We start from the raw sequence: 14,577 nt of genomic DNA on the forward strand, positions 1-14,577 counted from the left end.
CTTTATTTGCCCTATAGATTTTTGTTACTTATGTTGTTGTGTAGTCTAATATTAAAAGCATCTATTCTATGATCAACAAGGCATATTGTGACTTTGTGAGCCGAAAACAAGTGAACTATTAAATTTTTATATCGACCCAAACTAGCTGAGCAACTGTTTATTTCTTTTTGAATTACGGAATATCTCCTGCTTAGCTCTTAATTTGATCGCGCCCTACAAAAAATATTTTAACTTTATAAACTGCTAAATTCTTCTTGAACTACATAATATCTCCTATACTGATCGCGCTCTACAAAAAACGTTTTAACTTCACTTTTCAATTCGCATGAGCACAACCAAATTATTTTAGGCTTCGACGGTACTCCACTGAATAAAGGCAATTAAAACGTGGGTAATCCCTCAAAATATTGGTTCGGCATTAAAATTCAATCGGCAAGCCTCCGGGCGCCATGTTACCGGTACGTCGCAACATTGTAGTATTTATAGCTGTTCGCTTCTGCGTGGGACCGCATCCCGACTTTCGCGGACGAGTTTTTTGCAGGTCATGTCATCTGCAAGAGGTTAATAAGGTTTTTTGATGCAGAAAGAGGGTGGTATTTGACCGCAATCACACCTGATGTTAAGTGAGATGCAGTCTAGGTCATACATGCCAAGTACCTATTCCTTTTCGCCTTGAAGAGGATTATAGTGTTTGAAAAAGACTGCAGCAGGCAGCGAATTCCAGACGCTAGTTCGAGAGTGTGTAGACTGTTTTCTTTGGGTTAAATCTTTTTTTCCATGGATTGTTATAAATGAGTTGAAAACTGTAGTCTATGTATTTTTTTATAAGCTACGGGTGACGGATATGAACTGCACCAACTTATAAGTTTTAATGTCACGTTATTTAGGGAGTCTTATTCTTATTCCTTAGCATCTGTCTCCCCATTTTGATTACTACGCTACCTAAATCTTCCAATTACATTCAGTTCTAGGACCTCAACTCGGTTATTCTTACCCTTAAACTTCACTAGTTGAGTTTCCTTGGCGTCCAAGCTGTAGATCCTGGATGTACAGGAGTTGCAGTGACGGAAATGAGAGAGAAGATTTCCAATCTTATTTCTTTTCAGACATTTCAAAATACGACCCGAACTGCTTATAGCATAGTGGTATTCAATAATCACCCGATGTTACGTAAATCACAACATGGTGCTTCAGCGATGACCACCTTTATGCAAAAAAAGTTTCGCCAATCGGAGCCCGAAGGCTTAAGTAGTTTGGCACGTGTCGTCGAGAAATGGGGGTCAAAAGAATTCAACAATCTTTGACCCAATGTGTTTTGGATTCCTCTTCTTATTATCATCTTTATGAATGTATCTACGCATATCAATAGAGACTATTATATTTAGTGACCGCAATAGTGTGTTTTGTTGCCACTATTATAGAGATTTATTTTATTTACACAACTAACAATAGTACTTAAAGAATTAAAATAATATGATTTTACAATTTAATCGTGATTTGAATGAGCGGCTCGTTTATCGGTCGAACTATGCCTGAGGTGGCAGATTCTATTCCCGCATAATACAAAACTTTGTGTGTACTGTAGTTATTTATCAAAGCTTTCCTTAGTTGAAAATGAGTGAATTGCCAACGTTTTCATTTTTATTTATCTTTCCTCCAGATTGTTTTGAATACCACAAATTCTATCACAGATAAATTATTAAAATATTGCGCCTGACAACATCGATCAACATGAGCGGCGAATCGGCAGTTTCTGAAAAATAATTCGATCTGATACTCTTGTTCCAACATGTCTCCTTGCATTACGCCGCGTTCGGCACACTTTGACGGTACGTATCGTTTCTCGGTTTCCGAGAAGCGCGATGACAGACCAGATTTAAAGTCGTATGAGATATGCAGGGGTGGGCAACAATTTGGGCCTGAATGTTACATTTTTTGGGTGGAACAATAAAATCCTCAAATGTAACCAAGCGCAAAAATTGGTAGGACCAATTTTATTAATATTAGTGAAAGTCCAAGAAAGGTTCATTAAGATAAAAATTGCCAGCAACAAAAGAAGAAGAAGGAAAGGTTTCTCAGAAGCCTTTCAAACTCCGTTGAAGGAAGTGCCGTTCAGTTCAGTCCTTTTCTTTGGGGTACATTTTTAATGACAAGATAAGAGTTATCTTTCCATCAGATATTGAAATTCAAGAATATCATTAATGATTAAACGAAGAGTAATAAAAGTCAATAAATTAAATGTTCCATCTAAACACTGGCCGCTCTCACGCAAGGCATAGAAAAAAAAAGTAATATGAAATGATAGAATTTAAATGTCGAATCTCTCAATATAGTCATCGATAGAATTGAAAACTTCCGAGTGATTGCACAAATTCGGATGAACTGAATCGAATAAAACCCGGGTTTATCGATTAGCATAATAATTAGACGTTTTACATACATATTGAATTAAACACAACCAATCTTTTTGTAAATGAATTTACTCACCAAAAATGTACAAGGATTGACAGGGGTGCTCTATGGAATATTATAGTTCACAGATAAAACTGCTTAAATTTTCCGGTGTCAGTATAATCTGTGCCAACGGTTGAGCGCGCCAGCCGGGAATGAAACTGCACCGAATCGAATTACGGCAGTCCATTATTTTAAATAAACATAACTTATATTGAGCTTGTGATATGGGTGCTAATGTATAAAAAGTTTTTAAATGCAATGTCTTTATGGGGTGAGGCATTATTTTGTTGTTCAACGAAGTTAAATCTATTATTTGCGATATTTCAAGTATGTTTTCTACTAAGTTGTAAGATATGAATCAGTTGGTATTTTACTTAATTTTATTTCAACTTTATTTCACACCTTAATGAGATACATTACAAAGAGCGAATGTCTTTTCCAACTAACTCCTAGTACGGACACCAGTCTCTACGAAATACTTATTTTTGATCCTTGTTGTTATAATGACCCGTTACAAACTGTGACTTTATGTATTTTGTAAAGAGAAATAATGTTGATTTATTTATTATTATTAAAAATTTTGTTTGTTTGTTTGTTTCTTTGTGCCAAACAGAAATTAGAATATGCCAATATGAGACGAGAGTTTTCATTTCCCCCAGTAGATTTAAATCATCATAAGAACTGAAAAAAAAATATAAGTAACTATTTATGTGGTTTTATTGTTTATGAGACAATTAGATATTATAAAATTATTCGAAAAACGGGTGTGACTTCAAAACTTCAAACATAAACGTTTTTAAAATTAACGTTTGCTTACTTTGCTGTCAATTTATAGTCCCACAAACATCTAAGCTTATTTAACCAGCTCCCGGTGTTTCTTCAGCATGTGACCTGATCCCAGCTGACACAACCACTTTTTGCACCTCCACCCGTTAATTTGTGAGCTTCAATTAAAAGCCATTTAAAATGCATGAGCCAGCGGGGCACCATTCGTTAAAACTACTGCCTTAGTTTATGCGTGAAATTAAATAAATGTTCTTTAACCCTGCAGTGGCACGTTTCCAAAGGTATTTTTTTTAGCAACTTAAAGTGACTAATGTTAGGCTGAGTAACACCACCTAACTTTAAAGATAACTATGACGAAAACCGGTGCTTTTTGTATGGATTTTGACAGATTTTTGACGTTTGTCAAAGTTAAAGTAAGATGGTGCAACCCAGCCTTAGTGTTTCAAAACTAAGGCTGAGTAGCATGAGTAGCATCACCTAACTTTGATCGTAACTTTAACGTTTGTTAAAGTAAGAAGGTGCAACCTTGCCTAATTATTTTTTCTATTACACCAGGCTTTTGTCCAGTGGATTTCCTTCGGTTAAAACTAACGAACGAACAAAATTAGTTGACGAGTTAGTTTTTGTCATATTTCGGCTTTTCCTTTCGTAAGGGTTCCACTAGCCAAGGCGTTAAACATACTCGTAGTTACGTACCGTAGGGATAAAGCGTAGGTAGTGCAATTTTGGTAATAATTCTTACATTTTAATTCTGGAAGCAGTAATCATAAATAATCCACGCGGAAGAAAACTTTTTAAATGAAAACCGGACATTATGACGTAACGTATTTCACCTTACACATACATTTTGAAACTGTACAAAATAAACTGGCCGAGTTTGCGGTATCGGCTCATCGGCCCGGGGCTAGTGCGCTTATATACAATAATCTCATCGATTCAATTGCATGCGCGCGCGTCGCCCGAAAAAATTGCGCTTCCGAAATTCGACGTTCATTACGCGCAGTGTAGGTAGAACAGTTTACCCACTTCAGTTGATGACAAGGTTTTTGATTTTTTATAAGTTCAAAATATAAAATTTCAAAAACCTATAGAGTTACAAACTTTATTTACGCTAAATTCGACGCCGACGACATAGAGTGGGAGATAATGGTGCATGTTTTGTTTTCAGGCTAATTTTACGGTATGTTCTTGAAGTGGAAGCTTTTTGACAATCTGATAAAATTACATAAATAAGTGGAGTGATTTGAATAGCCAGAAAAATACGGGTACCTCTATATTCAGTCGTAAAACAGAATAATAAAGTAATTAATGACTAAAATGTTCTCAAAAATTTTATAAATTTTAAATTAGTCGTTGCTGAAACAAAAAAATATCAATTTATCAGCTCTGTTTTAATTTTAAATCCACCTGTCAGTGAACTTACTCAACTCAAAACCAATTTACCCATTACAATAAAGTAAGTAACAAAAAACAATACTTATAAATCCACCAAAACGTACATTGCATAAAACAATAATATCCAGCAATTAATATGAGCACAATAACTTTTGCGCGGCCATATTTCGGCTTACTGCTTTTAAATTTAATTTATTTGCTCTGTGGTCGTAGTTTTAATAAAGCCCGCTGTCGGTGGGTGAAAGTCCACAGATTTATACCGCGATGTCGGCTCATCCTTGCGTAAGGGATAATGGAATTTATTTACATAAATTATAACTATGCCCGTGGAGACTGACTACCGAAATTCGCGATTCTTTTTTTACGGTAACACTCTGATTGTTAAGACTGTACACATACTTATTATGTGTACACATTACATACTTACGATGGGTTTTTCGCTAGAGAACCTTTTGTAGAATTAATTTGATAGAGAAAATAATAATGAACGCTGTGGCTTGAGTTTCTTGCGCTGCTTCTTCTCAGCACTGCCCATTTGTTGTCCCGAAGCAGTGGTAGGGTTAAGGTAATACTGGGACGTGTAAAAGAGCTTTTTGAAAGCCTACTTGTAAAGAAGATTAATATGAATTTGATGATATATGTAGGTTTGTTTGGAAATCTTTAACATAATACGAGTAACTAATAAAATCACTTAATTAATTGATAGTCATGATGAAATACGGTTATTTACGGCATATTGACATCACCTCGATCAAAATCAAAGTCTTATTCTATCGTGTGGGTAGTTACAACCTTGGTGTAATATTACTTTTAAAAGAACATAATGGTCAGATAACAAAATAGTCACTAATATGCAATTAATACGTTCTAGCTCTGTGAAAAAAGACAAATGTGTTTTAGGTGGAGTGACTAGTAGATCGTGACTATTCCTACCTCTCGTTTCCATCGCTCAAACTCCTGTGTAGCCAGGATCTACAGCTTGACCGCCAATACATCCCAATCAGTGAAGGCAAAGTTTGTTCCGGGGGAAAGTTAAACTGTCATTGGACTCGTAACGAAATTAATCAGAAGAATTTAGGAGGAGTTCGAAGTTTGGGTTCGACTTCTCTCCAGTGCAGGGACTAGAATGTACAGTTAAACAAATAAATGTTATTACTATTCAGAAGTTTGTCAATTTCGAAGTACGTTCCTCGAAATAAAACTAACGTACGCCACTGGTTATAAGGTGCCAACGTTTCTTAAACGAGTATCTCATTTCGCCTTCGGCCTAGCACGTGGCGGTTCTCCTTTTAAGGGCGACCAGTACTCAGGGGCCACTTAATGCATATTTTATTTTGCCTTTCTTTCGCAGCGATTTCGTTTGTGTGGATTTCAGTATTGGTCCCATTAAGGTACTGTAGGATCGCGTTATTGTTTTATACTTTGCGGTTATGGTTTGGATCTTCGCGGAGCAAATGTTGGGGTGATAAGCTCAATTTTGTATATTATCATAGACGCATAATTTGTATATGTGTAGAATGGTGTACCTTATATCTTTTTAAACGTGTTTACTCGACACCATCAGTGGTTATACCAGTTGTACTTAAATTGGTTAATGTTATATATCGAACTCTCTACTTTATTCTTCTGATTAAATTCGTTAAATTTTAATGTGTTGTGCCAAATAAACAATTTTTTATTTATTTATTTATTTCGGGTTCCAAGCTATCTATCCCCGGGACTACTTAACCTTTATTGACGGTTGAAGTTATATCCAGGCTATATTGGAGTTGCATTAAAAATAAATTTAACCGCCTCTGTAGTCTAGTGGTAAGATCACCTGCTTCAGACGCAGAGGTCCTGGGTTCGATTCCCAGTGGGGGCAGATTTTTCTGTTCGGTTTGGTTGGTGGTAGGGCTAGTTCTAAGTCCGCCTGGCTAGCTACCACCATCATACCTAAGTCTGTCGCCATAACAACAATGTTAACAACATTATTGTGTTCCGGCAGTTAGAGGTAAGATAGCCAGTTCCTCCATGGTTGAGCATTCCGGGTGAAGCTCGCTTCCACCTTCGGCCTGATCATCGCTTACCATCAGGTGAGATACAGGATAAGAGCTTCCTCGTTGTGGATAAAAAAATAATAGTTTCATGACAACAAGTCTCATGATTTCATAATATAGTCGTCTATATGTTAGACTCATGTGGCCTGTGAAAAGCTCTTATGGCAATTTTCTTTGCTTTGACAAAAATATGAAGGCAACTAAAAGCTTCAGTAGAGTCGTAAACTGGTATTTTCATAAGGACTCATCCATAAATTAGAAGGGATGAGGGTTGCTATGTATTTTTTATGGAGACACGGACAAGGGTTGGTTTTAAAGCATTATGCTTACAGCGTTTTTGTTATATCCCTCGCGGATTATGCCTCTAAATAGGTATTTACTTTGGCTTGTATATTTAATAAACAATGTAGATCTGGTGCAGGCTTATGAAAAAATATTTAGGTCTTCTTTCATCTTCGGAGAGTACGTACGTGTACTGACTGGCCTGAGGATGTATTTAGTTTAATTAACTTTCAGCCAAACTCTACACACAGAATGTATAATAATTGTTTTGCAAGATATCTATACTGTTATTTATCAATATTTACATTCATTAAAGCGTTTTTTTCAACATGTATGAGTGGATTACATTGTGGTTCGTTCGTTCGTAAGAGCCAAATAGCGTCCACTGTATTAGAGACATTGTGGTATCCATTTTAACATTTTTTTTCCAATTTACTCGCAATAAAACCTAAAAGGTATTGTTTACCAAATATTCAATTGACCTACTCATCCATTCCTAGAACTGATCCATCAGCTTACAACTATGATGCGACATCAAATCATTTGTTCCATTGTTCTATAGCTCCCGTATTACGAATCGATAAGCCTCCCCAGTTGACCTCATGACGGACAGACGGTCGTACGTGCGTCGCATGTCAACATATGATTCAGTTGCATTCCAGGTGCATGCCTGGTGTTAGGTTACTGCTGATGTGATGATTGGAGTATAAGATGCAGTCACGTGGAAGCTGCGATGAGCTGGCAATGGTTTATAGGTTGAATGCAGATGCGATAGAAGATAGAAAGATATATTTAATGAAGTTGAATGTAAGGAAATGGTAAATGTATAAGGAATCTCGCATGCCAAAGATGCTTGCTTTGCTTTTTCGAGTAGGTTTGTGTTTTCGTCGAAATAAATTTATTTTACCTACTGTAAAATCCTGACTTTTGCTTGGACTTGAAAAACACACATCAATCTACTAAAAATCTAAAGATTTCGCTAACGCTTTCAAGCATTCCTAGAGTTACCCTTAATTTACCATCACCTCATAAACCATGGGTTTCCTTCCATTAATGGAAGTCACATTAAATAATGATAACTATTAAATCCTTTCGTTGTAGTTAAAAATGAACATGAACTTTTTATCGTAATGTACCTACCTACATTATTCTCCTTTCTGTAGTTAGGTAAAAAGTTTTTCCTCGTCCAACAAAAGAGGGCAGTATTAAAACGAGAAAATAAAAACAACATGGCAGATAACAAAACTGTACTTGAACAGTTAGGTCACATTGTCAAGCAAAAAATAAATGGTACTTCATCTTTATACGCATCAACGAGGAGTTGTCCGAATAATGATATACTTTGTAATGGAGTGGACCAAGAACATTAAGTTTTACGAATTAAAGTGCGAGTGTCAACGAAAATATGCGAGAGACGAAATGAAATATGACCAAGATTCATTGTTGTAGTATACTGACAGTGTTTTTTGGGCCTGATTAAAGATATTTATGTTGTCAACAATGTACAGAAAGGGCTTGTTGGTTGGGAAGTCAAATAGTATAAGTACTATTACATACTTATAAATACAACTCACAAATAAAGCTACAAGTAATAAAATTTTTAAGAGATCAGAGAAGAGTAGCTGTTCGACTTCTTATTTTAATATGTTTGGATGTAATTAACTCTTTAAGTTTATTGGAATGGATGCTAAATACTCGGTATTGATCTGTTAGGTTAGTACCTAACAGATCAATACCGAGTATTTAGCATTTAGTATGTCATAGCTGAAAACCAAAGACACAGTTTGTTTAATAAGTGACTCTACAAATAAAAAATAAAGAAATGCATAGTACAAGTACCTAATTAAAGCATCTAGTCTCTAGGTGTAGTCGTAAACGAGCAAAATCTAAACTGTTGCTGGACACCGATTAACCGTTGCTGGACACCGATTAACCGTTTTACCCTCAAGCGTACCTGTTCAAGCAGTCACCCAGTTCCAATTCACAAAGTTTTTACCCATTCTAACATTTGTGAATGTAAACCGGTTTCTCTCAATTCGGTGGCGTTCATTTGATCCGATCGCCTAGATCGGCGCCCTTGCGGCGCCTGCGCCGGTGACTCACCGGGTCAAGGCGCGGGCGCAACTTGTGTTGTCGCAACGGATTGCGAATAGTGGAGTTGTTTTATTTTTTAATGCTGATGGGGTTAGAGTTCTTATTTATGATAAAGAGAATGCAGTCAAAATTCAGAAGTATGAGTTTTTACTATGCTAATAGAGATACAGTTCTTATAAGTTAGCTGTGAGAATTCGTAGAGTCGGTAAATGTATGACAGAGGGGATTTGAGGGAGTTTTACTTGTCTTATCGGTTGTAACAATTGATCCAATTTGTCCGAACATAACCCTTAAATAAAACTTAATAACTGCCTTGGTGCTTGATAGTTCAAATGGACCCACTGCTTCTCATACCCTCCGCCAAAGCACGGAATCAATTTTTTTTCAGATTCAAACCTGCAATATCCTAATCAATCTAAAAACAAATAAATACATAACTTACTCCACGTGTGTCCATCGTGGAATCGAATCTAGAACCTCCTAATTGAGCAGACGACAATATCATCCGTAACATATTCCAAAATCATCCAGGTCAAAAGGTTAATTCCTAAAGTAAAACCTCGACTCAACTAAACAGTGGAGCACCAATCAGGTGGTCCCGCTAACTGGAAGGCAATCGCGAGGCTTTGTTGAACGCTGTAAAACAATTACCTCTCTGGTTCACCACTTAGGCGGTTTACCGGCCTATTAGCGTTTAACTTGAGGAGTGGTGGTGTAAGGGTTTAGCGGGAAGCGGATATTTGGGTATTTTTTGCATCGGGAAATACTTTGCGCATACTAACTGGCTGATGGGGACAGTCAGTCAGTGGGACTTATTTGGGACTCTCCCCGCCGGGAGGGCGGGGTCGACCTAAATACCCACTAAAACCTGACGGTGTCCTCCGGATCCATTGAAACGAAGCCGCGTGTTATTGTCCTATTGGACATTCGTCCGCTGCTCTTGGGCGAGCCCCTCTGGCTTCGAGGGGAACAGTGATTACTAAACTTAAGCTAGGTTGCACCATCTTACTTAACTTTAACAAACGTCAAAAATCTGTCAAATTACATACAAATAACACCGGTTTTAAAGTTAGGTGGTACAACTCAGCCTTAAGGTCATAAACGCGGTGCTGCGGAGTTCGAATGCCATTTGTAATAGTTTTGGTGAAAGAAAGACGAGTATTTCGCTACGAAATTTATTTATACACATTCTGAAGTAATGAACAGAGTTCGCCATTCGAAGTGTGTCATTAAAATATTTCAATATTGGGCACTAATTTCTACGTTCTTGTAGGTACATACACAGCGTGAAAGTCAATTTCGTTTATTATTTTCGGATATTTTCGCTGCAAGCAGAAGGTCGTAGGTTCAATTCGTCAGTCATGAGATGGATGATTTAAATAAAAATAATATGAAATTCAAGATTTCCCCATGACATTAAATTCAGACTTAGAATACGCTGACTCACTGAATGATCACAACCGCTCCGCTCATAACCTTGCGCCTGACAGCTACTTGCTAACGCCGCGAAGCGTGAAAAACATTAAGTTAAATACTTAGGCAGTACTTGGTTCCCATGCCCCGCCCACGGCAGGCACAATCAACAATAACCGACCACCGACCAATGAAGGACGTGGTGGTACCCATTGTTTGAATGAGAGGAGAAATTATATCAAATCAAACCTAATTACAGCTAGAGAGGGCTCAGAACTAGACTGGTCATTATGATATAGAAGTAGCTACGTTTTATTAGTTTAGAACTAGAGTAAACGTTATGGTCTTGAAGTGGCTACATTTTATTAGAGAAAGTGACCAGAAGCTTTCAAATACCCAATTCGTAGAGACGATGGCCGTTGGGGCAGGAAAGTTCTCAAGTGGCGACCACGGGCTGGACCGACGATCTGGTAAAGGTCGCGGGAAGAGCCTGGATGCGGGCAGCGCAGGACCGTTCATTGTGGAACCTTGGGGAAGGCCTTTGTCCAGCAGTGGACGTCATTTGGCTGAAACGACGACCCAATTCTGAGTTTAGCATTGTTCGCATACACACACACACACCTACTGGCGTAATGCAACCCAGGGGCAGTTAAAAACCTCCACACAGCTGCTCCTTTACGACTACGGAAATATAGGTCAAACTTTAAAGTTGGATAGTGTTTACGAGTAGCTACATGCCCTTATGTGACTAGGTATTCAGGAAAAAGTTAAGTACGACCCTCTTTTAATCGGGTAAAGCCCTTGGGTTGTAGGAACTGTTATTGATATCCATGGAAGCTGCCATCAATTTATCCACTTGCTTGCTGGCCACACACATTATTTCAACCTTAAAGATTCTTCATAACTGAAGCATCACAGTCTTGACCTTCTAAACAATTTCTCCTAACAAACAAGACTTCCTTACTTTCTTATCAACTAGGCTTTGTCTATAACAAATGACTCATCTCTCACTCACAATCAAAGGTTGCACCTCCGTACAATTAAACGTATCAGAACACATCTACGGATTGATAGTGACAAATAGTCGGCAGATGAACAATGCGCTTTCGCTACTGGCGATTAGAGAAACAATCGCTCTTTCACTATACAGTGGAAATGGATACAGTAGGATTAGACACAGTACTTAACTTACATAGTTGTTTTATGTAGAGCGCTAGTAATTTTTAGTTTTCTGTAAAAATGTATTACTTGGTCGCCTCCCTAACCGTCGGACCGTTGCGTGAGGTGTCTAAGCTCGAATCTATAATCTGGGGGCACGGCAGTGCCCCCACCAAGTCGAGCAAAAAAGCGGCACGGCCGTACCATCCTTTTCTCGAAGCAATTCAGGCCATTTTCGACTGCCTGTAACTTCGTTGTGGATAAAACTAGAAGGCTGAATTTTCATTAGCTATGTAGGCATTGTAAAGACACGGTATATTTAAAATTTCATTCAATTTGAACCAGTAGTTTAGGAATTATAACGGGTCAAAGTTACTTAATTTTGTCACTCACTGACTCACTGACTCACTGACTCACTGACTGACTCACCGATCATCAAAATTCTAAGGCACTTCTAGCAGACCTAGAAGCTTCAAATTTGGAATATAAGTAGTGTTTGGTGTATGAATCAAGGAAAAACTAAAATATTTGGGGGCACGGTAGTGCAACCGCCAAGTCGAGTAAAATTTTTCAATTTCGGTCCAGTTTTCTAGATACGTAACTGCTGTCTACAAAATACAAAAAGAAATGAGATCCCATCAAAAACAATACTTGTCAAAAAAACCAAGTCTCGCAACTCAGTTGTTCTACGGTAAAAAGTTGTGAGATCCATGTAATACCAAGTCCAGGCCAGGAAATCTTTAACGTTTTACATAAATATATTGACTTGGCCATCGCATGAAAACACGTGTAAATTAAAAATTATTTAGTGCGATGGCCAAGTCAATATATTTATGTAAAACGTTAAAGATTTCCTGGCCTGGACTTGGTATTACATGGATCTCACAACTTTTTACCGTAGAACAACTGAGTTGCGAGACTTGGTTTTTTTGACAAGTATTGTTTTTGATGGGATCTATATTTATAAAAGCGAAAGGTCATAGACTGACTGACTCACTCACTTATCACGAAATCTTAGAAACCGCAAGTGAAAAACTCATAAAAAACTCTCTCTCTCTCATTCAGGATTTTCTTCAAAATTTTTAGCTCATTCATATGGTGTTTGGTGCGGTGCATTCATGTGCCTTTATGTTTTAACCAATATTCTTATCAAATGAAAGAGCATCAACTCTGTGAGAGATCTTTCTGAATCAGTATCTATTGTGAGTTCACAAAGAAACATTACTATACATTAAACAACAATGTGTACAATGTACACACCTACACCACAGATAGGATCGACAAGAAATTAATAGGTGACTTGGCTTTGACTACTGTCTCTGTCGACTTGGAAGAATAACGTCGCAACTGATCTTTTGTTGATTGTGCGTTCTTTATTTTTGTAGAGATTGTCCGTGGGTTTGTTGTCACATTAATAAGAACATGTAGAAACTCTAAGAATTAAATATACAGTAGCATAAAATTAATTAATTAGAATATTTGAAATAGCTAGGTTTGTGATAGTGTTCATGATTAGGCAATTAATTATTTATTTGATAACGTAATTATTTCACGTTAATAATAACGTTAGGGAATTAAATTTACTAGCTCTGTAAAATTATTTGAATAACTCGCCCAATTACGTAAGTCATTCGCGAAGCAATTACGCATTTAGTTCATTTAACATTCCTGTTACTAATTACTGTCCTTTACCTGCTCCTTCACGGTCGTTAGTCATCATCAAATAAATATGTCATGTCATATAAAATAATTATGCAATAATAAAAAAAACATGTAATTTCACGCACCCACTACAATTACTCGTTGCTCCAATTACAAATGTCTAGACCCACAAAAAGTGTATAAAAACTCAGCGAAAACCTTGTGCCCGTGGCGCCACCCACGCGCGGTAAATGCCGGCTCTAATATGACGTTATTTATCGTCGCAGTGTGCGGCGGCCCTTATGTGGGCCACTCTTTGTACGACTTCGCTACGAATAAACATCAAGTTGAATTAGTTAATATGAACGTTCTGAGATGAATTGGGAGGTTTGAATGGGGCAGTTTCTTATTTGGGATGTATGGGAGCGTGTGATTTTCTATGACTGCAGCGGTATTCAATGTGGTTGAGGGAAAAGCCTTCTGAATGTTTTATTTTGTGTGCCACTATTACGAATAGCGCACGTTAGAAGTTAAATGTCACACCTGGCTAAGAAATATTAAGTCACTAGTTTTTTGATGCAGAACAAATCATTCATACCTGATGTTAATTAAATGCAGTCTAGGATGTTATAGTAGAGTAGAGGAAGAGGTATAACTTATCTAAGTGTAAGTGTCACACATTGAGGGTTTTGAAAGAAGAACAGAAAGGCAACGCCTAAGTTAATCTAAGCGTTTAGATTTTTCCATATGATATGGAACTAACTCAAAAACACCTATTTTTGCAATGCTCCAGTATTAGATGGCAATCTCCAAATTAAAAAAATGCTCATCCAAGAAAAAGGTAAAAGCTTACACCTTACATCTAATGAAGCTATTCATCATCTCTGTTTTCGCAAAAGGAACAAACACGCGTATAAAACTGATTCACCGCTATATAAATAAGCAATTTGGTTGCAAAACAAGAAAATCACCGCGACCGGGTCACGGTTAGTGATGGACTTATTGATTAACTGCTTCGATTATTCGATAGAACGATATTTTTAAATGCCTGTTCGAGTGATATACACCCGTATGTATTCGACTTATAAGTACGATAAGAATGAAATAGAGTTTTGATCGTTGAATCTCGGTTTCTTTCGGATAAATATATATTTCAAGCTTTCTTATACCGGTTGTTTCATTTTACTGAGAAAAAAAATACAATAATTCTATTCTTTAATTACTGTAACAAAATTGTAGGTGGCCTTGTCTCTGATCGTCCGTAGCGTGTCATGTAACATTTAAGTTTTCTTTTGCCATAGGATCGATTAAAATC

The 14,577-nt window shown here is 37.2% G+C and overlaps 1 long non-coding RNA gene and 1 other non-coding gene across 2 annotated transcripts in view; one reads left to right on the forward strand and one right to left on the reverse strand.

The window, feature by feature from the left end:
- The window catches only part of LOC135076370 (uncharacterized), a 120,656-nt gene that overhangs the window by 37,551 nt on the left and 68,528 nt on the right, over window positions 1–14,577 (reverse strand). The gene's annotated exons all lie outside the window — the stretch shown is intronic.
- On the forward strand, window positions 6,428–6,499 carry Trnal-cag (transfer RNA leucine (anticodon CAG)). The gene has a single exon. It is a non-coding gene; the product is annotated as a tRNA-Leu (tRNA).

This window comes from Ostrinia nubilalis, chromosome 11, assembly GCF_963855985.1.
Source record: "Ostrinia nubilalis chromosome 11, ilOstNubi1.1, whole genome shotgun sequence".
Taxonomy (NCBI): Eukaryota; Metazoa; Arthropoda; class Insecta; order Lepidoptera; family Crambidae; genus Ostrinia; species Ostrinia nubilalis.